Below are 26,303 nucleotides of genomic sequence, written 5' to 3'. Positions count from 1 at the left end.
CTACATGACACGATTCGCTGAAAACATTAATCGCGTTACTTGCATATGACTAGTCAAACATGTTACTTTACCTAAAACATTTCTACGAGACGTGTAACATTTCACTGAAAAATAAGTTTGAGATGTAGTACAACAAGTGTCCGATACGTTGGTGCTGTATTTTTTTTTTTTTTTTTTTTTTTTTTTGCAATTTCTGATGAATCCGAAGTTATTCGTAGGTTTCGTGTTTTTTTCCACTTGCACTAATATAAGGGGCAAAGTTCGAAGATATCTAGAAGATATACTATTCTGCTCTGTGCACTAACACCGGCAACATTAATGCATCTCCGCATTATTTATCACATATCTGTAACAGTAAAAGAGATTGACCACCCCCATTCCCATGAGCATATCCAAATAAACTGGGGAAAAAGTCTGTTGCTAGTGTTAAACTTTGTTTGAGTCATTTGAAAAGTAACTGCATATATATAATTTGAAATGACCAACACACAACAACATGGGAAATCTAGCCAAAAAACACTAAGGTCTGGCAAGCCATGTGCCACACATCTGAAACAAACACTTCATGCCCGCAAATGTAAATGGTGTTTAAACACTTCTGAAGGCCTTATTGAAATGTTTATTCCTTTACTGCCATTTTATTTGAGTTGATTAATTGTGTGGAATTATGTTTTCATACAGTTTCGCAGTTTTGATGGTAGGGTGTCACGTTTTTCCAACCTGATCCAAACATGAATCATACTATGTTTAGAAAGCAATTACTACTGCTTTCGGTGGTTATATATTTTATGTCATTCCATACATTATGATAATTTTTAATGTATGTGGTTTCTCTACGATCTTGTGAGTAGCTTACAAATGATGCTGTAAACTTTGGCTTAAGAAAATGTTCATACACAAAATTTTCAAATTTTATTTCATATCAGCCTATGTATTCACACTGTACATAAATATGTGTACAGTTTTCAGCATGTGCACTATGCCTATTTCATTTGACGTACAAATCACTGAAGTGGCAATCATATATTGTACCTTCAGGGCCTCCCCGATGACGCAGTGGTAGCATCCCGGCCTTGTATTCAAGGGGTCCCGGGTTCGATACCCGGTGGAGGCTCATAGTGGTTCGGATCCAACTTTAAACTGTAGGTCCTGTCTCGATTAGACTTACTGTGCATAAAGTGGACTTAAACATCAAATCAACAACATATATTGTACCTTCATTATTGCATAGCAGCTAATGCATCCAATGAAGGTGTTTATTCTTCGATTGTTGTTGGAGGTGCATTGCATGCAGTGGTGAAGATGTAGTACAAGCAGTGTAAGCCCTGCTTACACTGTTTACATTTTTTTTTAATACACTTAATGTTGATTGCTTTATTTAGTTTCTATCACACTCGATTTCGCGAAATTTTAAGGCTGCAAACTCTCTCAGCCGTTGGCAAGCATCGGATCCCCCTGCGTACAAACGAAGCCAACGTTTCCAAAGGCTCATATGCAAAAGGGTTAATGCTTGTGAAGTTGTCCCCAACTCACAAATAATGTTGACAAACATCAAAGCATTACTTTTTAGTTTAACGATTTGTAAAATGTGTTAATAATTTACACATTTATCATGGGTTTCCATGTAAACAAATTCAATAAACTTGTGGTTTTTGGATAAAATGGGATGTAAGGAATGCAGTTAAACCCTCTTCTGAGACCTGCAAATAACAGAAACGTTAAATCCTAAATGCTATCAAATTAGGTATACTATTTTTATCAGTATGATACATTATTAGAAAATGAGCAGGTGCATTTTCTTCCTGTTATAGTGAACTATGATTCCAAAGCTTATTTTAATTTTAAGCCTCAAGTCAATTCTTTCTCTCCCGTGAACAATAATTTTTGCAACGAGGTTGGTATCACTTTATGCGAGCGATTTTACAATACCGGACCCTTCTCCAATTTCGTTCATATTTCGATTACTCACTAATTTAGGGCTCCTAAACACAAATCTGAAGTTAAAATTTGGCGCTCATGTGTTGAATTTGCAAATAAAGGGGGCCGTGATCCCAGCAGACAATGCACGATTGCCCATTATTTACGTGTTTCCAATACTGAAAGAACGAAATTACGACCCCAAATTGTAACTGTTTGCCTAACCTAACCTTACTGTGAATTTTTTGGGGGGCTATACGTGAATGGTGTGTGGGGCACCCTAAATAATGTTTCGTAGCACTTGAGCCAGAAATTGTAACTGCAAAATCGTGATCAAGTGTCCTAAAATATTGAATATGCGAAATATGAACGAATGGCCTGTATTATTATGTACCCAACTAAAATTTACTAATAAAAAACTTACGAAAGAAATCACTTTATTTACTAACTTCCGCCATTCTTGCATGAAGTGATTCACAACAAACATGGTTTCCATGATTGTATACGGAGAAGGATTGCAGTAATTGAAAAGCTTATTTTACTTCTACACATCAAATAACAATTTCAACATGTTACTCTCACATGTTAACCTCGGATACTTCATCAGGACTACGTATTTTGTGAGTATAAGAAGTAGGATATAAATTACATTTCTATTTTTCAGTATTAAGCAAAATCTTCCAGTAAATAATGAGCAATCGTGCATTGTCGTTCGCGATCACGGACCCCCTTTTTTTCAAAATTCTAAATGTGACCGCCAAATATTAACTGCAGATTCGTGATTAGGAGCCCAAAATCATTGAGTATGCGAAATATGGACGAAATTGAAGGGTCCAGTATTGTAAAATCATACACACTTTTTTGTTAGTTTCAGAGCTTTTCGGAATATCTTACATTTGTGTGGAAGTGAGTGTTCTCTTTTCTGTGGTGTGTTGCAAAATTATCAAAGCAAACGTAGATATTTCAAATTGTATACAGGAAGCTGTAAGTAATAAGTATTTGATTATGCCAATAACGTGATCAAGAATCTTGAAATAAGAAGCATGGTATATTATTATTTTTTGAAATGCCCTTTCTTTCTAAGGAAATCTGGGGCGGTGGGCTGTATAATTTACTTTAATCCGCCACCCTTCCTTTTCGGAGTACTGCACTACTTGCGTTCATAAGACCATGCTTTGCCACTGATTGCATGGTGGTTCAGGTCCTACTTACAATCATAGGTCAAGTCCTGATTATCCTCTTTGAAACACTGAATTCCAAAACAGGTTTTCTTCTTGAAATCGTAGCCCACCTGTGACACTTCCATTCTTAATTATGGCTGTTCTCCCTCTCAGGCCTTGACTTACCGCTTTTTATTAGTATAACAGTTTTTATGCACACTCAAATAGCGAAAAAACACATCGAAAGTAACTCTCTGTCCCAAATCTAACCTAATTGTAGCTGCTGTTGTGGAATGTCATGTTTGGTACTATATTCACTTGCTCTAAGCCGTCGGGCTTCTCTGCTTCACAGTATGGTAACACACAAGGAAGTAAAATTGATAATGTCTTACAGAACTTGGTTGATATACATTTCAGCTGTGGATTTGTTTAACACAAAGAGAAAATGTGCCAACTGGGACATTTTTCCCTACCATGGCCTATTCTCTTCTTTTCATCTTTCCTCAAGCATGGGGGCAGCACACCCTCAAATTTGGTGCCTCTTAGTTTCAGCACAAAGATTTACAGTACTCTCTCAATAGTTTGAGAGGAAGCTGGTAGAAGGTTGGGGGTCACAAATAAGTGTTCTGGTGGTAGTTATCTTTTCACACCAGACTTCTGGTCCTTATTTAAAACTTGTTTGTTTTTTCCCCACACTATGTAAGCTTGTAAATGGATATTTATTTATTAACGTCTTGTTTTAAATGGCGGAGTTAGAGCTGTACAAAGTCTTTTCTTCCACTCAACCATACACATAAAATTTTACATTAGTATATTAAATACAAGGTAGGATTAATTTCACATATGTCCACACACGCACTACACTCATACATACAAGTCTTAATGCACTGAATATGGCACATAAAATATATATACACAATACGAAATATAGAATGCAAAATCTAAAATATGGTACTACTGAAATAACTACCATGTATTTTATGAATTCATTCACTTGCATTCACTGTCTGCTCGACAGTTGAAGATCTAACGAGATTTCCTTTCTTTCTCCTGTTCTAATGTGATCATGTTTGCGAATGTGAATGAAAGATTCAGTAATGGTATTACATACATATTTTGGAAGCTGAAGCCCAGTGTGGTGACATGCATTGCCCACTCCCAATGGTAGAAGAAACTACAACTAATTCAGGTTCCAGACGATTTTCCTAAGGAGACAGTTTTTATTTATTTTTGGCAAACCATGATCCAACTAAGATGAAGCTACACATTTTTAAATGTGACATTGAAAGATTTAATTTATTAATTAATATAATACTGAATGTGTGCCATAATGGTATTCCTAAAAACACTCAACTGGTAACAACGTGAATAGCTATCCAATGAATTCAAATATATGGCAGACTCTACCATATTTCTGCAATTTTAAAATTTGTGTAGCAACACTGCAAAAATTTATAATGCGTTGTTCATTATTCTGATTTAATGATACACGTGATACAGAAAACATACTGTACTCAATTTTTTTTTTAAAAAAAGTAATGGAAATTTCCATAAGCGAACTCAAGATTTTAAACAATAGTTTAATTATGGAATTTGAAAATTTTCAGGTGCCATGGTGACTGGCGTCCATTATTTTTCTACCCCTGCACACCCCTAAGGGCTGCTTTGTCTTTAACCTGTGCATTTACATAGTAAGCTGATTTGTTGGTAATAATGCATTTTGCACACACACACACACACACGTGGTGACCTAGTGTGAAGTAATATTCTATCCATTATGATTGGCTGATTGATTATTTACTCGAGTCTCAGATTGGCCTCCGTGGTAGTTTTTAGTATGGCATAAATTGATGTCAGGGTTCCTAGGTTCATATCCTGCATAAGGCATAGGTATTTAATTATGTTCTTTATCGCTTTCATCATTTACGATTAATCTTCATCGTCACAATTTATCTAAACAGGTAGAACAGCAACGAAAGCTGCTAAGGCTTTTTTTTTTTTTTTTTTTTTAAATGGTGGTTCAGTACTGTGCAAGGTGTAGGCATACAAACTTATTTTACATTATTTAATGGACTTTGAAAGTGAGTACTGATTCTACCATGTTGAAGTTATGATGCAATACAAAGATAATTTTTATTAATTTTAATACAGCATGTTTCGTGCCAGCATGTGTATGTAATAAGACTGAGTGATTATGATTAGCTAAGGATTGTTATCGCTAGGTGTTTTGTGTGCTAATCTGTTTTTCTCTTTTGGTTTAGGTTTGTTTCTTTTTTCCCTGTGCCTGCTTGTTTATGCTAATTGAAAAAGAATTCAGTGCATGCCATTAAAATGTAATTTGCACTCAATTTACAGAGAATGTATTTGCTTATGGATCTTTTAGTTTAATGAAGCTCATTGTTGGGAATAACACAAGGTTGCTTCGAAAAGTATGGTGGATCACTATATTTCTCCGATGTATACAATTTCAACCTTTGTTCCATGTTTTGAAGTTGTGTACGATTGCTCATGTCACTGCATATGTCATGAAAAAGCAAAGAAAATGTTCCTTCTACCAATGGGGACAATTTGTCATTTAGCAAATGGATTTGACAAGCATGATAATTAAGAGTAAAGATGCATATTATTGTTATTTATTATATTCCATGTTTCCCTCTAAACTGTCAACACCAAAAGTTGAAACGTGCATAATGTTAAAACAAACATAGCCTACTACTAATTTTTCTTGTATGTAAGCATTGCTTACATTGTAGAATTCTTTCTCTTGCAGTCTACGGTTGCTACAAGCATAAAAACACAGTTTTGTTGTGATGTTTCAGGAGAACACACGCTCCCTTCATCAGACATTTATTTTTAGTTTTATTAAGAATACAGTTAACCTATAAGAATGGTTAAAAATGTTGAATGTCTGGGAAGCTTCGTTTATTGCAGAAGAACACTGAAAAAAATTAAATAATGAGAATGGTAACATTGACCTACTATGGAGTTTTCCTTTTCACAAGTGGAGTAAGCCACCTTCTTTAAAATTCAATGTAACCAAAACCATCAAGAATCTCTGTAAAAGAGATGATGATTATGAATTGCCTGATAATAATTGAAAAATGCAATTTTTTTTTTATCTAGAATAATAATAAAAACACATTGTTGTAATATAGCAACTTAACTGTGAAACAAGCAGTCTAACATTGGCAAGATCCATTGTAGAACTGATTATTTTTTGTTACAAATTTTTAACCATTGTTATAACTGTATCTTTAATCAAAGTACAGTTTGGTCCAAAAAAATATCCCCACCCGAAGGTTTTATTGAAAGCACATGAGATAGGGGGCACGGAAGAAAATTAAGTTCGTGCCCCCCCCCCCCCCCCCCTCTGGCACCGCTCCTGGTTGTGCATTACCCTGTGCCATGAGGCACGTAGGAGATGTTATGACTATAATAGCACCACTGTTGAGCGACTTCCACTTTTGACGGTTTCCCCCATTTATGAAAGGCTGAGTGTGTCCCCCAGATTGACTTACGTAGGGATCTAGACTGGAAGATTCCCACCTAAGATTAACGACCCTGAGAGTCGAACCCAGGATCCTGTCTTGTGGTCACACGCTCTTATAGAACACAAAATGGTGTGACGAATTTCACAAAAATTGAAAAATAGAATGGATAGTAGAAGAAGAAAATTGATGATAAATAGCGTAGAAAGATACTACCTTGTTTTCAATAGAATTAGGTTAGTTTTCATTCTCGTGTGCTTTCAATAAAACCTTTGGGTGGGGATATTTTTTTGGACCAAACTGTAAAGATAAATATCTGATGTTGGGAGCATGTGTTCCCCCTGAAATGTCACAACAAAACTGTGTCTTTATGCTTGTAACAACCGTAGACTACAAGACAAATAAATTACTGCTGTCATCCAGATGTACATGCTGTGTTCTGTGATTTGCATACAACCTATGTGAGTTATGACTTCAGATAAAACCCTCATCATACTTTTTGAAGCTGCTGTGTTCATCAGTTCATTCATTTAGAGGTCTCTCGAAAATTTTGCAATTTTTTTAATAATTATTTCCTCAGCGCACATAACAGCAACACAAACTGAAGGCTCCTGAACTTAACTAATGTTTTTATTAGTTCCCCCCTCCCCCCAAGCCTTTGTTACTTCATAACCAAAAAGAACCATAATTGACTGCTTGTTTTTTTTTTCTAAATTATTTCCTCATTGAAAATCCAAAATATCACATGTAAATGTAGTTTGTTATGCACTGTTTGATTTTCCTTTTTTTTTATTTTCAGTTTCCATGTTGTACAACTCCTGTTTCTGTACTGTTCCCAAATTTGAGTTTACTTAAACAAGAAATGACAATAAGGCTGACCCTACCTGTAAAAATGTATTTAAAGAATGAAATATAATGTTTTAAGATGGAAATGAGTTCTTTTTCTAATAGCATTTGTAGCAGTCTTTTTATTTGTAAACACGATACTATGTTCTCTTTTTTTTCTTAGATTAATAGGCCTAATAAACCGAATGGCTTGTTTAGTTCCTTGCTTCAAGTTTGTTCCTAATTAATATGTCTATAAATCAATAAGAGCATAGTAAGTAGATTGAAACTTAACAATTTTTGAGGTGTGAAAATTATGCTAAAATGTGAGTTATGTGGGTTTCTTTTTTTTACAGTCCTTCCATCCTTCCTTGCACCCATAAACAGACACACACATATGCAAGCTAATATATGCACATTCTATGTCGCATTTTCTTTCAAAATACCCACTGCTTGTTACCCTGTATTGATTTTCACTTTCATTTGATTAAACAGATCTGTGCGATTAGATATCATTTTATAATTTTGAACTGAATTTCCCTCTTTGCCATATTAGTCTGTTGCTAACATATTTTGTTAAAACAGAGCAGTAAAATAATGTTGTTAAATGCAAACCTGTTAGGCTGGTGTCACACAGGCCTTATGACTTAATTGGGTCATTAAAGCACTGTCTGAATGTTGCGCAGTGCTACAACATACAGGTAACATTTTATTAACAATGTCAACTTTCAGAATCAGGGCATATGGATGTAGAGGTACTGAAGGACAGTTTGCTGACAAGAAATATGAGACATGTCTGGCCTATATGCATTCATGTAATTTTTTATTTTACGGACAGTACAAATGAATTAATTTACTTTTCAACATACTTGCCATCTTTAATCAAACATTTGGTAGGCCTTGGAACCTGTCTGCTGCACTGCATCATTGTTGCTCAACTGTTTCCCACCAAGGCATTGCTTTAGTTGAAACAAGTGAAAGTCTCTGGGTGTGAGGTCCAGACTATATAGTGGATGTTCCAAAATATCCCACTTGAATCTTTGCAGAAGTGCAAGGGTGACATTCAGTATGTGAGCCCAAGCGTTATCATGAAGCAGGCAGATGCCAGTATCACAGTTTCCCTTCTTTAGAGTTGAATTGCCTGTCAAAACCATTACAGGGTCACACAATATGCAGCAGCATTAGTTGTGCCGGGAGGGGGTTATAAAGTCAACCAGAATATTATCCTGTTTGCCCCAGAAAACTGAAGCCATAATTTTTGGGACTGAAATTGAAGTTCTGAATTTTTTCGATTTGGGGGAATGCATATGGTGGCTATTGGTGTTACCTGCTTGACATGAGGCATGTGGTGGTAAGGCAGTTTCGTCTCCATTTACAGTGGAGTCCAGAAGTTGATCGCCTTGAAAAAATTGATCACAGAACCTGTCCATTTCATTTTGTGGTCATCCATTAACATTTTGTGCACCCAGTGTATGCACAATTTTCAGTAACCTGATCTTAGTCACAGTCTTGTGAATTGTCTTAAGCCTGAATCTCACGGAACTGGATATCCAGTAGGAATGCTCTAGTTGACGCTGCACTGGCTACCGTGGCTCAGTCGGTAACGCGTCTGACTACCATGCTAAAGGTCCCGGGTTCGATCCCCGGCCGGTTCAAATACGGGAACTTTTCTAACGATGATAGCGGCCCCGGTGCCCACCCAGCGTCGAATAACATGGGTACCTGGGGCAAACCCTGGGAGGTAAAGGTGGTCAGGGGCGTGATGCTGATCACATCACCCCCACTCACGACCGGATCAAGAAAGTGTGGGGCGTTACCCCCACACCCCCTATATGCCTTCATGGCGTGGTGCTATGCACAGGGGAGCACTTTACCTTTTTTTTACCTTTTACTGGCTACCCATTTGCTAGTTTTAGCCTCTCACGGTACTTGTTACACCGTACTTGTCGATAGTCTTTCGTTCCCATAATGGCGGCCGCGTGAGATGTAAACAACGTATCACTTCACACTTTTAAAATACAATAACTATTCAACAGAGAGGAATACTGCATCGTATTGAATGGTTTTAGGTAGAGAAGAATGGTGCTGATAAAATATACTGCTGGACAATGAAAACCGGACACCTTAATATTTGACATCCGAATTGCAATGATATATTACAGAATGTATGGCAGATCATGTAGTACCATATGCACCATTCATAGGCCCGGACTTTGTTTACGCATTCGTACTTAATTCAGTTTCTGCAACATTTACTTAGCCTTCGAATCAGAATTTATGCGTTATCACAAAAAATGCAAGTGTCCGGTTTATTTTGTCCAGCAGTATACATACTTTACAACGATTATTGTACACGTATGGAAGAATATTTTAGCTTTTTCAATTGTAAACACCGTGCACTCACCATAGACGTTTTAACTAGACGTGCCTTTCGTGCTGTGTGTGTTATACATTGTAATTGGAACAGCTAAACGAAATGATCCATAAAATGCTTTGGTGTAAAACTAATTTTTGGAAACATTTACATAGCATTTATGCTAGCAAAAATGTTAATGGAAATGCTTTAGTCTAAAGCCGTCTTAAAGGTGGACGTGCAATTTGAAGAATGTTGTAGGAGAATTACTGCTTTGTGCTTTTATTAAAAAAGGAAAAGTATGAACTAGAGATTGGCTCGAAAGAAAATATGGTAATCATTGCGTACCGAACAAGCTTTTTAACTCTGGTGGGCATTATTCGTACATGAGATTCGCAGGATTCATTCACAAAAAATAAGTAAAACATTTATTAATACACTTGTATTGTAATAATAAAGATTTTCATTTTCAGCTAATCATATTTGTCACGTACACATCTCATCGCTTTGCATAAATACCTAAATATTAATGAACTGAACATGAATGCACTGCACGTCATCTTTCCTTTTTTTTATCGAGAAACTGAGAAACTATAACATAAGCACTCGGAAACCACAGACATCAAAAAACGCTCTTTTGCAAACTTTGCTCTGATTGGCTGTTCCACAGAATCCAGTTGAGGAAAGCTAGTAGCAATTAGAACATGTCCTATTCCTCAAAAGCAGTCATCCAGGTGGCCATGATCTACTGAGAAAGTCAGTTCAGTATGTTAGGGGCTTTAAATGCTATGGGAATGAGTCGTGCAATTTTCGTATTGTCAGATGCCAAGTTGCGGAAGTATCTTATTAAATTTTGTGAAGATGACTGGCCATTATTTGTCATAAACCTCAATCTTGCTTTGAAGAATTGAGGTAACTAACCGTTCATCACATTTTGTAGAGTCATAATGTAATGAAAAATATTACGGATCAAAGTCAAAACCAGTCTAGCAACATACAAATTATAAAATTTTCCTTTAACCTGCATTCCATGTATCTTTACTTTTTGGATAAGCCTCATATAATTGTGTGATCTCGGCCTTAAAAAGGGTGGTATTTAGTAATATATCATTGCAAGGTAGCATAAATGTGGTTCAGGGATATCTGTAAGATATGCTTTAATGGGGGGATTCTTGGAATTTTCCTTTACCACACAATGTATCCCCAGAAGATTATGACTTTACCTGAGCCCTAACAAGAACATAATGACCCTTCTTGATAACATTCCTAGGTACTTTTCACACTTTTAATGCAATTTGGTTATGTTTCCAGTTTCATATCCAAAACTACTCATTATATAAACATTTATATTATGAAACCAACAACTTCTATTAGCTTATTAGGAGATATCACATCATTATTGTTGGCTAAAAAAAATAGCAATAATAAATTCAAAGGAAGAAGTTCAGAAGGTTTGAAATTTTCTTTTTTTAAGTGCAAGGAATCATGTTTCATTATTCGAACACCAAATTCTCTCCCAAGAAGACAGTTGCTGTAGCTTCATATATAAATATAAAATTTCTTCATGACAGCTAGCGTTGTTGTAGAGTGAGAACATATATGCATCTAGTGTTGCAGAATATGGGCAAGAAATGAAATTTCAGTAGAGCAAGCGGTTGAGAACAGAGTAATTTGACAAAGGAAAGGAAAGATCTGTTATGTAGATTTGTACTGCATTAACCTTTCATAATATGTGCTTATATTTCTTTCATTTTGGTTATTGTATATTACTTTTCTACCTACTTTTGTTAATTGCAATGATTTGATTGGGACAAACAATGAAATCATGATGGTTGCGGTAAACGCGGTTTAAAATTACTTACGTGAAATTTAGTAGATTTCACACTTCCGCATTGCACAAATTAATGGTTCAATCCTATTAATTTGTGCAATGCGGAAGTGCGAAATCTTCTAAATTTCACGTAAGAAACAATGAAATGTTCATGCCTTACCCAGGATTTGGACTAAGGACTTCATAGCACTCGATGTCAACTACTCCACCTGTGTAGGGTAATAGGTATAGATGTAATCAACTTACAGAAAGAGAAATGATATCCTTGAAAAAATGTTTACATCTGAATCTCTTCTCTTCCAAGTGAAATATTTTTATTCACACACTAAATATCCACATAAATTGGAACTTTTGCATGGAAAACAATTAAAATGCATGTTGCATCCACTTTTTGTTATTCTTGTTGCTTATTTATAGGATGATTTGCTTTATCTTTCCATGCATAATTATCCATGCTTGCTTGTGAATTCATGTAAGGCTGTGTTCCGGTTCAATGGTCGTTTGCCATTTCATGGTGTTTCACCTGAGTTTGTTATGCTTTTCTGTCATCTATTGAAAATAAATCACCAATAAATCTTTAATCTGAAATTTTGAATGTTTGATATAGGATTCTGGTGGGCCGTTATCCCACTGTACTCCCTTGAGAATTATGTAGATTTTTTTTAATCAACAGGTTTCGATGTTTTACATAATATGACATTGGTTCCAGAGATATTTGATCCCAAGGTATGGCCCGCACAATTAAAAACCTGCCATTTCAGAGTACTTTCACTGCTTTTTATTAGAAAAAAAACGTTTGTATGCACACTCAAATAGCAAAAGAACATATCGAAAAAACTATCAGTCACAATCCTAACTTAACAACCTAAAATTATAGCTGCTGTTGTAGAATGTCGTGTTGGGTGCTGTATTCACTAGCGTAAAGCTTTTTGGTTGTTCTGCATTATCGTAAGGTACAGACGTACTTTAACACATTTCTGCAGGTTAAAAATAACTGAAAATGTTCATAACAAAATCTTCATAAACCATGCAAAATTATTTCACTTCCTTGAGGTGGTACAAGGGTCAAGGGTACCGGATTCTGGTTCCATTCTTAAGTACTTGGCGTGTGCTTGAAGCTGTGACTTTCCAGAGGTGACTCTTGGGATTCCATATTATTTCACGTCACCGTACACTACCAGGGAAAAAAAAAACAACCTAGCCACCTGAAAACCAGGGTTTGCAAAATGGCCTCTTTTATTGGGGAACGCATAGTCAACACATCAAGACCCATCACCTTTGTTTTCTGGCTTCCAAGACAAGAGTCTGGTACTTATTTTCAAGTAGCACCTCAATTATCAGGATCCTGGGTCAGCACTGGATTTGGGAGCTTCCACCGGGAAAATATCCCAAGACCACTTGCAGACATATTTTCATATCGTGTAGAGGACATTGAGGTGAAGAGCTTTTTCTTTGTAACGTTTTACTTAATGAGGTGTCCAAAAAATGACACTATAGTCAAACCTCGTTAATCCGGAATAACGAAAGTCCTGATTAACTGAAATAACATAAAAGAACAGTAGAGAGTTCATTAATATCCGTTTGTAGCAACAAAACAAGTTTATTATGGTGTATTTAAGGGGCATAGGCCTAATACATTATACAGTACAGTACAAAGTCTGCGGGAAACATAATTCCATCAGGGTGACTGCCTTTTCTTTGGGAAGTTCTCTTGTTGACTTAGTCAAATTTATAACCTTGCATTCCGCTTTTTTTTTTCCTGTCCGGATTAAGGAAAATCCAGCTTATCGGGGTCCAGATTAATGAGGTTTTACTGTATTTATTCTGTATGTATGCTGTCGTATACTACAGATGGTTTCTCCTTTCAATTGATTGATTACACTGTTTGTCCATAGTGTACTAAAAATTCTGTTATTTCCTGAAGTAATCAAAACATTGAAGGATTAGTGTATATTTACTTATAACATGAATAGTCCCAAACACTTGATTATTAACTGGCTAACACTTAATGTTTTGCTCTAATATTTTTTGATACAGTTACTTAATACTAGTTTCTACAAGAAAAATCAAGAAAGTAAGAAGGGTGGATTGATATCAATTAGATGATTTTTTTTAAAGAAAATCTCTAAATAAATAATTTATATAATAATGTACATAAGGACTTTGTAGATATCAGAAACACTTTTGGTGAAAGTACATTACTTTCGTAATCATTTAATGGTGATTATTAGGTTCTAAGATAGGAAATTAAAGGAAGTAAAATATATCTACTGATTGTGTAAGGTTATACGAATGGAAATGGAAATACAGTATTTCTCTTGATTTAAAACTCAATAATTTTATGGGCAAAAAAAGCAAACTTTTTTGTAGAAAAATATATCTAATACTAATAATGTTAAACCATACATAATGTCAATAACATTAAATTGTAAATAAACATGGCAGTTGATATTTTTTGAACTATCGTGTAAAAAATCTCAAATTCAGGTACAAAAGCTATAAAATACAGTGTGTCCGTAAAGTCATGGTGCACTTTTGACTGGCCACAGGAAAGCAACAAAACAAGATAGAAATGTGAAATCTTCACCAAATAAAAGGAAAACTCTCCAAGTTTCTTACCTATTCAGTGCAGTTCGATGTGGCCTCCATTTGTTGCCCAACACACATCTAAACGATACTCAAGTTCTTTCCACACACGGTTAAGGACGTCTGGTGTAACAGAGTGAATAACGTCTGTGATTCTCTGTTTTAAATTATTAATGTCGTTGATATGTTCACTGTATACATGTTGCTCCACATAACCCCACAAGTAAAAGTCTAAGGGCATCAGATCTGGGGATCGTGGTGGCCACAGCTGGGGGATTGTATCCAGAAACTCACAAACAATGTTGGCATAGTGTGGAGGCGCGCCGTCATGTTGAAAGATGACACCTTCTGGAAATTGTGGCACTGCATACATTTCCAACATATCAAGGTAGTTGTTTGCCGTCACAGTCTGCTCCGCAAAGAAAAATGGGCCTATCACTTTATCATGCATCAGGCCACACCACACGTTCACTTTAGGGGTGTAACGTTCGTACTCAACGTAGGCACGAGGATTTTCAGCCGCCCATATTCGGACGTTATGGCGATGAACATGTCCACAGATATGGAATGTCGCCTCATCGCTAAACACAATCTTCTGCAGAAATTGTTCATCATTGTCGATCTTATGAAGCATATCTGCTGCTGCGCAGTTCGTGGTGTTGCGTCATCACCTGTGTGCGCACACGCTTGCGCATCATAGTACGGAAACTTGGAGAGTTTTCCTTTTATTTGGTGAAGATTTCACATTTCTATCTTGTTTTGTTGCTTTCCTGTGACCAGTCAAAAGTGCACCAAGACTTTACGGACACACTGTATTTACCTTAAGGTGAGTCACTATCCTGACATTTTCAGTGATAGGTCTAATTATTAAATACCACAAGAATCGCAAAATAAATAACAGAGATTAAGATTAATAACAAACATTTGTAGAATAAGAAATGAAATTAACAACAATAAATAACAATAAATATTGGCCCAAGGGGAAAGGACGTGTCAAACACACTCAACAAACATTTCCATAGTAGTTGCAGTATCAGAAACAGAAAAACGTATGTTTGTGTATACCTTTTATTTGCTTTAATCAACTGTTCAACTATTTTACAGGGCCATTTACTAGTAAAAGCCTTTCTAAAAGAACATATCTATGTGCATGGTGCCAAAAGCATGCAAGCAATTTTAAGCATGTTTTTTTTTATAAAAATTCGATTTAATTTTTTTTTTAAATAATCATGATTTTTATCCACCCTGAAACTAAGAATAACTATTTTTACTAAACTAAACATGTTCTTTAAAGGAAATATTTGGAACAGAGTTTTATTTACAAGGGTAAATCAACAATATTCTGCAACTATAAACTTTACTGCAATAAGCAAAGGCAACTTATATTGTTCCATGGTTGCCTAGGCTTTTTTATGCCCTCAGATACAAATGTTGCATTTGTTGGTTCCTTTATGAGTGGAACAAACAAACATACTCAAATGCACTATAACAAGGCTATACAAAGTTTCTTGAGAAAGGGGCAGCAGTATAGGCATTGTCATGCCTTTTGAAAGTAATTTCAATTGCGATGTTTAGTCCATCACTAAGCATCTCATTGTAACAGATGCTGTTTATTGTTGAGATCCTTTCCCAATATTTTCCAGTACTGGGCTTTGAGAGTTCAAAAAAACTGTGAGCATTATTTTTCCTGCTGGTGGTTATAGTTTGAACTTTCCAATCCTTTTGCATGCAATTTTTTGGCAAAACCAATGGATTTTGACCCCTAGTACATCTTCGGACTAAAATTGTTCACTGAATGCTGCTCTTCTGTTGTGCACCCCTGTTCAGATAAAGTGGCACGAACTTGAACTGTTCAATCTTTTAAGACTTGCCATTTGATGTGAACAGGAGTGTACCGTTTCAAAGAACAATTTTTGATAAGCCACTTTACTAGTGGCATGTTGCAAATTGCTACAGACCCACCAGAAACTGTTTTAATATGCTGTGTGAAAACCTGCATGATTTGTGAATGATTAAACATGCTTCTTATATATGTTGCACCTGTTGTAGCCTGTGTTGTGATGCAACATACAGATTATGTTAATAAATGAACAAACGCTATTGTTCTGAAGGTATTGAACCCACTACATTCAGGATAGTTGATTTAAATCTAAACGTCTAATAGATATGATCGGAGATTTTAGGGACTCAGTTTTGAAGCAGGCACATTTTAAGGTCATTTTTCACCACATATTATGGAGGAGGGGAGTCTAGCATATAATAGTAAATTTTAACATGCTATGATGCCAGATTTCCCATATTTGAACTGCAGCCTAGTAATGGGTGCTCTTTCTAATCTTCACGATTAGTCTAAAGTGGTAGAAAAGCAAAGTAAAATAATCCAAAAATCAATCAATAAGTTTGATTGTTAATAATAATAATGGAATATTATCAATAATATTTTATCACATGAGAAGTAAAGAAAATAAAGATAAGCCTAATAATAGATGTATAATGACACACATTCAAAGGTCATGTAGGGCCTCCCCGATGGCGCAGTGGTAGTGTTGTCGCCTTGTAATCAAGGGGTCCTGGGTTCGATACCCAGTGGAAGCACATAGTGGTTCGGATCCCACTTTAAACTGTAGATCCAGTCTCGATTAACCTTACTAAGCATAAAGTGGACTTAAAACACCAAATCAATCAACCAATCATAGGTCATAGCATATATAAATTGTTTATGAGTGGTTGTTTGTCTTTTTGTGATTTTTCATCATTCACAGATATCACCCACACTTAATCTGCTATCCTATACATGCCGAGGGGTGCTTTGTATATAAAAAAAAGAAAAAATGATGGTTCATGAATTGTCATGGTCACTTGTATAAGCTGAGGGAAACAGCAGAAGAACTAGCAGATGTGAAGAAAATATCTGCAATGCACTGCGCAAATTATTATAATAATACAATGAAGGGAATATCCAAGTGCAAGACAGATATTGAGAAGGCTAAGGTTCATTGGAGGCTGTGATATCCAGTTAAATGATTTTATGTATATTGCAGTCGCAAATTAATTAATGTGTGTACATGTCACACCAAATGCTATATAATATGCATGTGTCAAAATTTAATTTACAAATGTGGACTCCCCGAGGACACAGTGATAACGTTGTCGCTTTGTAAACCAGGGTCCTAGGTTAAATACCCACTGGAGGCACATCGTGGTTCAGATCCCACTTTAAACTGTAGGTCCACTCTATCAGCCTTCCTGTTCATGAAGTGGGTTTACAACCAAGCAAGCAATTCCAAATCTGCTATTCAGCTACACAGAACCAGATTTTGCTTCAGATTGCATACCCATCATAGAATTAGTGCCACATTGCGGGGAAACATTACAATAAGCAATGAAAACACAACTGGATTGTTTTATTATCTAGTATTCATTACTTTTGCAATTAAAACCTAGCTTGAATACTGTACTAAAGATAGCATTCAGGGAAATGCTATAAAATGGGCCTGTACACAGCATGCAATGAGAAATAACAATAGTTGAGACTCTAGCGAGGAGAAGAATTATAAGTGTGTTGTCAGTCTCATCATTTGCTATACTGAATTTAAAAAGAACACTTGTCAAGCTTAGTCTGTTGTTAATGTGACAAATTGGACTGTTATAAAGAGTACTTTACAATAGAGATTGCTTTAATTGCATTAAGGAAAGCTACAATAGAGTTCAATAAGATATAAGTGGTGTGTGTACTTCGAGCAGCCAGTACATAAAGTACCTTTGTCTCGATAGTATCATATTGTGGGTGGGAGGTGCTATCTTCCTTGTGTAAAGCATCCTTCTATCTACGATAATTTCTGAAAGCATCCACCCTACAAAGAGGTTTACACAATTTTCCATCCGGGTGGTGTAAAGTTCATGTTTAGGGGGATTGTACGGATAAATTTAGAGCCAAAATGACAACAAATTGGGCCCTTGTAAAAAAATGTAAGTGGGTGTATGGATGCTTGTTTACTGAAATTGATAAATTACCTCAGAACTTACATAAAAGTAAGGATTAGATTGTGATTGTACAGTTTTGCGTTGACAGCTTGTGAAAATGACGACCAAGGACTTATCTAGGATTGCTATACATCCCGGTGTCCTGAAAAGTTTATTCGGGATGCAGTAATGTCCTAGGATAGGGTGGGAAAGCAGAATTGATTGTCTATTCTTTCATGAATTTCGTTATTTGCATTCCTATACATGAATCTATTATTATGTACAGGAAAGTAATTATTAGCACTATTATTTTCTGAAAATACTTTTTAACTCTTGAATTTTTGTGACTTTTGTTCCAACAACATGTCTTTTCAAATTACACTACAAGGCCTGGTTTTCATTATCCTTCACTTCACGGAAAATATTTTCTGAAATATTTTACCACCCTTGGAACCCTTCGGCAGTTTCAGCGTTTTGTGTATAATAATTATGATGTGCATACATACAAGTACTTTGTTGGGTCCTTCCCCTCCCCCCAGGATCCAGGCCAGTGGCGTCCAGGATTTTCACTTATCAAATATAGTGACCCTATACTTATCATCAGCTGGAGCTGACAAGCTTTTCGGTATTCAATAAATAATCCATTTTTTACATTAATTCCTTTGATGGGTCAGCTATTTGATACAAAGTGTTGTTATCCTAACAAGGCCTAAGCTGGATAATGAGTACATGCTGTTATATTTTTAATCTTGCACCATCTTTTTACCTGTTCATGTAGTAACAATAATAATTTATAATTGCCCTATTTTGATACTATTACCCATTGTTCGAAGTGAGGGGGGGGGTGGTATCTCCTTGCAAAGCACCCCCAGCTGTTTTATTGTCACCATGTTAACATAGGCCCATCCCCCCAGCTAATCCCAAGGCTCGACCAAAAATCGTCCCTGCTAACATTTTCCACCTCAAGCGCTGATCTTATCACTTTATGTGCAATTATTATTATTATATGCAAGACACTTGGTTCGGGCTCCTCCCGAAATCTAGTATAGATACGCCCCTGTCCTTGTGTGAAAACTTTGCTCCCTACATCAACCCTTTCCTTTGGATTCGACTGACAAGCGCATAAAAAACAGGTGAATGGACTTCGACGCCCACGTCTTCTTACATCTGAGATTTTAAAATAATTCGTGTTTTGACGAGGGAGGCCAAATGTGCCTTTTGACTTTATAAATTTAGCATCTGCCGCGATGAGCATGCTGAGATTATTGTCAAAAAACCAGCTTCTGACGTCATATTTCGCGTCATGATGTTCTATTAGCATCTACGAAGCACAAGGCTCCATCGCAGTTTTTTTCTGAGAGGAGATGGGGGGGGGGAAGGGGGTTGATATCAGTTTATGTAATCGTACGGTTTATTTCAGTATTGCTTAACGATGTCGTGCAAATATGGAGCATCCGTATTTTGGGAGATATTATACATCAGCAAAGTAAGAGCACATTGAATGCTGGACTCAGGATCTTCCCAACGACAGTTCCAGGTTCGAGTCCTGGAATATGGTTTCCTCTGTCATCAGTTTCATCCAATCATTCATCTTCATCCAAGGTTGTTAAAGGTCCAGGAATTTTAAATAAATTCAATTTCGGTCCAGGAGAGAAAATCAGCGAGCGTAAATGGGTTCTGGACCGTAAAGAACTTCTTTATCTGTAAAGTAGTATTTCAATTCTGTCCAGGAACCTTTTTATCAGATCAATTTAAATACGGTCCAGGAACCTTTTTTTCAGACTGAATTTGAATTCGGTCCAGGAACCTTTTTTCAGACTGAATTTGAATTCGGTCCAGGAACCTTTTTTCAGACTGAATTTAAATTCGGTCCAGGAACGTTTTTCAGACTGAATTTAAATTCGGTCCAGGAACCTTTTTTCAGACTGAATTTAAATTCGGTCCAGGATCCTTTTTTTTTTCAGACTGAATTTAAATTCGGTCCAGGAACCTTTTTTCAGACTGAATTTAAATTCGGTCCAGGAACCTTTTTTCAGACTGAATTTAAATTCGGTCCAGGAACCTTTTTCAGACTGAATTTAAATTCGGTCCAGGAACCTTTTTTTAAAATTAAACAAAACCCAACTTGGATCGAATTTAAATTGTGCGAGAAAAAAGGTTCCCCGTTCTGTTACGGAACCAAATAGAACCCATTTGAATGTGTGAATTTCTGGATCCTTAACAGTTCCAGGGTTGTTAATTTCCAGGAATTGTAAATAAATTCAATTCCCACCCGGACGAGAAAATCAGCAAGTGTAAATGGGTTCTAGGCTGTAAAGAACCTTTTTATATGTAATTTTAGGTTTCAATTCGATCCAGGAACTGTTTTTTCCTGGATCAATTTAAATACGGTCCAGGAACCTTCTTTCCGGATCCATTTAAATTCGGTCCAGGAATCCTTTTTCAATGAAACAATACTAAACTTGGACCGAATTTAAATTGAGCGAGAAAAAAGGTTCAGGTCCTGCAGCGGAACCCATTAGAATTTGTGGGTCTAAAGATGCACTTTGTTGCCTTGTAATCAATGGGGCCCGGGTTCGATACCCGGTGAAGGCACATTGCACGGCGATTCGGATCCCACCTTAGACTGTAGGTGGAGTCCCGATTAGCTTATGTGTGCATAAAGTGGACTTACTCTGTTTGCCACGCTTTCTCGTCCCGACCTCACCCCTCTTCCTGCCGAAATTGCAACGCGTGCCACGGTTGACAGTCGAAAACGTTGCCACATCTTTTTATGTCTAGACATAAATTAAAGTGTTGATCGACTGACCGTGGCAATAGAAGCCACGAATTTGGAAAAACACATCCTTCCACAAAGAAGTTTTGGCCTTCCGGAAACGTAAACAAAATATGAAGTGGAATTTTTACGATACGGAGTGAAAGTATAACGTATTCAGACAATATTGGCTGCTGTATATTTGAATTGTTTTAATGCCATGACAAGTTAATTTCGTAAATCAGGTAAATAGGCATTTACAGGAACTGTAGACGAAAATAGGCAAAATAAACTTTTGTGTAGGGAACCCTAATGCACTGACATGAACTCATATTATGTCATTTTTATGTCTAACTTCCGGTCTCCTTGGGCACGCCACTGGGTTTATCCTTATCTCAGAAACCAGTAAAAGTATCTGATTGAGATCTCGCTTTTGATGTGATCTTTCCCGGGTTCGATCCCCGGTGAGAGTTTCACAATTTCGGTTGTTGACCCACCCAGTGGTAACTGGAGAGCTAGTTGAAAGGAAGGGCATTGGAATCCAATCTAGAAAACTAGGAAATAACGACGATGGGACTCTACCACCCACAGAAAAGCCGCTTGACAGCAGCCTTGCCAACCGTAAGGTACTTTTCATCGCGTCTTCCCGTTTCGCCCAGTTCCGAAAAACTTGTTTTATTGACCCAAATGATAACACGCGCCAGAACGGAAGTAGTCGTTTCGCCCAAAGGGAATTTTTAAAAGATGATTTGAATGTTAAAGTAAAAAGTCAAATAATCAGGTGTGGCTTCCAAAGGGGAGCCTTGTCGCATTGTTTAATGCATTAATAACAGAAATTCATGTACAGTCATGGACACTTCTGGGTTGTAACCAGTGATGTACGTCTACGCGTAAACAACGATAGTCTACATTCTACACGTAGACTCTCTTATACACGTAGTTTACGTAATCTATGTAAACAACATGGCAAAAGGTGATAACTTAGCAAAGGGCGCCGTGGAATTAAAATAAAATTATACTGCGTATCAATTGCTGATGTGTGAGGAGAACTTTTCATACTCTTTCTTCCAAATTCGAACAATTCCTCACCTAGGAAGAAACCTAATATAGGAAATATTCTAGTGTTTTATGGGGAAAAGACCACTCTTGCCTCACGACAGCCATCTGTTGTTGTTTTTTGCATAGTATTTATCTTCTTCCATAGTTGATAATAGAAGAGAAGAGAAATTTTGTTGTAAATAGGATTCTTTTCATTTCGTTAGTAACCAATACAGTTGAAAATGTCACTTTCCTTTCATGAAACCCTTGAAAATTAATTTTAATGCACTTTAGTTTGTCTACGTAGTCTATGTAAACTACAACCCAATGTAATCTACGCGTAGATTACGTGTAGACAACGCATGTAGACGTAAACATATAGTCTACGGCACATCACTGGTTATAACGGTTCCATTGTAAGTCTTTGTGATTATTACAACCAGAAGTGTCCTACCGTACATAAGAATACACAGTACAAACACAATATCAACAATAGTATTAGCCAGTGAGGTTAGGTTAGGCAAATCTTATACTGTTTTAGGTATTGCAGGTCGATGTCTTCCTCGCACATTATCAAGGCTTACATCATTAAAGTATTCACAAGAAACTTGTAGGTAGGTTGAATCGAAATTAAGTTTGAACCTGGCAAATAGAAATTTGGTCAAGTTTTCTGGTTTACTAATTCGATTTGTGTACAACTTTGGGTTTTCTTACAGGGTGTCTACCTGTCATGAAAGTCAAGAAAAAGTAAATAAATCAACGGGTAGGTCATGAAATTCAAGATAAAGTCAAAAAATTGTGCTTATGGTTAATAATGTTTGCTATCACAATGATTGATTGATTTCGTCATAGGCGTAACTTGGCGGTGGCAAGGGGGGCACTTGCCCACCCCCCCAAATTGTAGGTTTATTCAAATTTACAAGTTAGGGGGCCTGAGGAGAAAAGTAATAAAGAGTAATATTTCTGATTTTGCATAATCCTGGACGCTGTTTTTATGGGATGAAAAACTTTTCGAGTCTCTTCCCCACTCAGGTTTGATTCTACTCCCTCAAAATTAGGTCCAAGTTTAATTCTGTCCCCTCAAAATTAGGTCCCAAGTCTGATTATTCCTCCTCAAAATTAGGCCCAACTTTGATTCTGCCCCCTCAAAATTAGGCCCCAAGTCTGAGTATTCCTCCTCAAAATTAGGCCCATTTATTCTAACACCTCAAAATAAGGCCCCAAGTCTGATTCTGCCTCGACAACATTAGGCCCAACTTTGATTCTGTCCCCTCAAAATTAGGCCCCAAGTCTGATTCTGTCCCATCAAAATTAGGCCCAACTTTGATTCTGCCCTCTCAAAATTAGGTCCCAAGCTACGTCCATGGATTTAGTGTATTTCACTTCGCTTTTCTACCACTTTTGGATAATCACAAAGGTGGGAATGATTGATGATGAGATGAATGAAGGGACGTTCACGAACTTAAGTGGACAACACAACGCGAGCCCCACAGATGATTATACTGGCCATGATCCCAGATGCCAGAGCCTAACTAGCTGCCAAATGGTGATAATTTAAGCAGTGGACTGAGTGATAGCTCATATCCTATCATATGCAAGCTTTCCGTGGCAGTTATTTATGAATATTCTAATTGTATTGAGTTGTGGTTAAGATTTGTTCAGCTTTGTTTCTTAAGAATTATATTCATATACGTGTGGTGTTTTGTAAAAATATTACGTAAAGTAATGTGGACCATTCCCTGGCCAGGGTGAAGTCTGAAGCATTAATTTTTACGTGCATTAATACATAGATAAAGTCTACTTCTCTTGTTAAAGTACATCTTCAGATATCATGTTTACCGGCCTCTTCGTAGGGGTTCATCAAATACTATAATATGTTTTCTTAATTGCTAATTTCCAACTCAACTAGGGATCGGTTGAATAAAGGTTAAGAAAAACCAAAAAGGTCATGAAAAAGTCAAGAACTTGGATTTGTTCTTTTGGTAGACACCCTGAATTATGCTGTTTCTGAATTACGTGTGAAAGTTATCGTAAGATTTAACGACATTGGTTAGAACGTATGATCTAAGGTACTTAGAAACGCAAGGCAATAATAGTTTACTTTACTGACTGATTACATAAATATACAACTTTTCATACCCCCCAAAGAAAACCTACTCCCCAAAATGAAATCACAAGGACGCCACTGAGTGGGCAATCCCCCTTCCCACTCCTAAAGCAAAAACCTTAATTCGTTGCTGGGGACAAGTGCCCCCATGTCCCTTCTGCTAAATCCCCAAATGCTTGTATGTAGGGTTTCCAATGGCTGGGTTGAATTTGTGGGCAGGAAGCTTTTGCGAGCTGCAAGAATGGTAAGGTAACAATGCAACAGTTGGGCGCGTGAGGTAACAATTGCGTGTGCCATGGTCGTGACAATTTGCAGACTTGATAAACGGGCTTTTACTCTTGGGTGACCTTCAAAGAGTTAAGTTGTTTTCCATGTCGGACACGTGTCCGATTTGTTGGCCTTTTTATAAGGAGGGGGGGGAGTGGAAAGCGTCCTCTGGACAATTACAAAGCACCTGGTGAGTTTCTTTCTCATGTTTCCTTGGGGGGGGATCAGGGCTTTCAGTTTCAATTTTAACTGAGTGTAGGGTGTGTAAAAACTATGGGTTGTAGCGAGACGAGACTATGGCAGTCTCCATTGGTTGGATTAGGTTATTTTACGTCGCTTTTTCTGCCACTTTTTGCCAATCGCGACGGTGATGATGGGGACACTCAGAAAGAACCAGAGATTTGAATCCAGAACTCCCGGCGTGCGAGGCCCTGGGCGAGATTAGAATGCGAGCCCCCCCCCCCCCAATCCGTTCTTTAAATTTGAAATCTCATGTGAATCGATACAAAATCTTCAGGGATACGTCAGCAGATTATTATACAGGGTGGGCCATATTGATGGGACACATTTCAAATGCATATGTGGAGCATGTAGGAAGCAACATTTATTACCAAATATATGGAAAACACTGCCAAAGGATGGGAGTTTTGCACTGTGTTCAGTGTTTGAAGATTACATCCCTGAGATGGACACCACCTTGACGAGAACATTCTTTGGCTCTAACAGTCATATTCAGCATAGTTTTGCGCAGGGATGGCCGATATCTCCCTTCGGATGTTGTCCTTCAGTTCATTGATGGTAGTGGGCCTTGTGGTGTACACCTTGTCCTTTAGGTAACCCCACAGGAAGTAGTCCGGTGGAGTTAGATTCGGGGATCTGAATGGTCAATGGATGACACCGAATCTCGAGATGGGCCGTCCCGTGAAATGTCGTTGACGGATTGTCATTGACACTACTGCTGTATGACTAGTGGCACCATCCTGCTGCAGCCACATGTCCCTTAGGCCAAGCCGTCTCATTTCGGATATGAAGAATGTCGTAGCATCGTGTTGTACCGCTCAGCGGTGACTGTGACGGTGTCATTCTGTTCGTATTAACAAATGTTCTCGTTCAGGTGGTGTCCATCTCAGGGATGTAATCTTCAAACACTGAACACAGTGCAAAACTCCCGTCCTTTGGCAGTGTTTTCCATATATTTCGTAATAAATGTTGCTTCCTACATGCTCCACATATCCATTTGAAATGTGTCCCATCAATATGGCCCACCCTTTATTTAAATAATAACAAGAAATTACTGAGGAAACTTATATTTAAGTATTCCACTCGCCCTGAAAATGTCTTTCTCTGTTTTGGGAGCTGAAATCTGAAGCTGCAGGAAGGAAGGAAGAACTGCTGATATTATCCGTTGCCTTCTTGAGTTGAAAGCAACGTAAGCATTTAAAATGTTAAATGTCTCACACTTGCTTCGTAGCAGTGGGAGGTGCATTATTGTTAATACATTTACATCGAGAATACAAGGTCAAGAGAAAGAAGAAAATACAAGACAAAGCGCTCTTTATTCATGAGAATAATAAATGAATGGGTAAAAATGTCCAAGCAAGTTCTCGTGAATTTTTGCGTTAAGGTATTGCATGATAAATACGACAATAATTTTTACATTTTTCGGGCCCTCTTAGGCTTAGGGTCCGCCTCTCTGTATGTAAAGCCCCTGATTTTACATTCATTCAAATTATAACATTTAACTAGAATTTAGAGCCAGGTAAACACAGAATGTTTTAATTTTATTGCCCACAAAAATATAGCCTTTTCCGGTTCTATTTAATACATTTTTCGTATCAATCCCTTCAGGCGCAAGGCCCCGGGCAGTCGCCCACCCCTTGCTACGCCACTGGTGCTAACGACTCCGCCACGGATGTAGTCGGGGTCACGAGTCTATACAACGTGCCACCAAACAAATGTTTACAGCGTTTAGGTGTTATTAGGTTAGAGAAACAGCTTTCCTTCAGTAGTACT

At 37.2% G+C, this 26,303-nt stretch overlaps 2 protein-coding genes across 3 annotated transcripts in view; one reads left to right on the top strand and one right to left on the bottom strand.

Moving 5' to 3' along the window:
- The window catches only part of Pkc98E (Protein kinase C), a 148,727-nt gene that overhangs the window by 624 nt on the left and 121,800 nt on the right, over positions 1-26,303 (top strand). The window lies entirely within an intron of this gene.
- Positions 1-26,303, bottom strand: part of LOC146000303 (iron-sulfur cluster assembly 2 homolog, mitochondrial) — a 67,074-nt gene that overhangs the window by 10,392 nt on the left and 30,379 nt on the right. The gene's annotated exons all lie outside the window — the stretch shown is intronic.

The sequence above is a fragment of the Lepisma saccharinum genome, chromosome 16, assembly GCF_977018435.1.
Source record: "Lepisma saccharinum chromosome 16, izLepSacc3.1, whole genome shotgun sequence".
Classification (NCBI taxonomy): Eukaryota; Metazoa; Arthropoda; class Insecta; order Zygentoma; family Lepismatidae; genus Lepisma; species Lepisma saccharinum.
Note: the sequence above shows the minus strand (reverse complement) of the source record. Positions and strands in the feature narration are given on the sequence as shown.